The sequence below is a fragment of the Octodon degus genome, unplaced genomic scaffold (genome assembly GCF_000260255.1).
Source record: "Octodon degus isolate 3935 unplaced genomic scaffold, OctDeg1.0 scaffold00001, whole genome shotgun sequence".
Classification (NCBI taxonomy): domain Eukaryota; kingdom Metazoa; phylum Chordata; class Mammalia; order Rodentia; family Octodontidae; genus Octodon; species Octodon degus.
Window position 1 is genome coordinate 17,816,712 of NW_004524577.1, and position 575 is coordinate 17,817,286.

The following is a 575-nucleotide window of genomic DNA, read 5'->3' on the forward strand; positions in this document are numbered from 1 at the left end:
TTTTTAGCTCCATTTCTTCTTTATGTAGCTCCATATTCCTGCACTCATATTATTTTTCTGCTCTCTAAAATAATTACTTTTAACATTTCTAGTAAAGCAGACCTGTAATTAATAAATTTATGATATATTTGTCCTTCATTTTCAAAATAAAATTGGATGTAGTACAGAATTACAGATTGGTGATTTTGTTTTCTCTCAAAAACTTTACATGTTTTACTCCATTGATTTCTTGTAAGAATGTAGGGACTCACTGATGTCTTTGGTACCCTGGTGAGAAAGGGCATGAGGAATGATGAAAAAGATCAAAAATAAGTCAAGAGCTGGGTCAGGTGGTAACCAATTGCCTGATTGGCAAACGACCCCCAGAATAACTTGGGGTTTAGCTGCACCCAATATCTCTCCCTTTTCTGTTTTGTTGTGTAAGTGATGGGTGTTCCATTGCAGCTGGAGAAGCTGAGCTTGGAGAACTTGCTCTTGCTAACATTTCCAGAACTATATTGAATGGTGCAGTGGGCATTGTTGTCTTGCTCCTGATTTTAAAGTGAAGGAATTTTGTTTTTGTCCATTTAGTATGA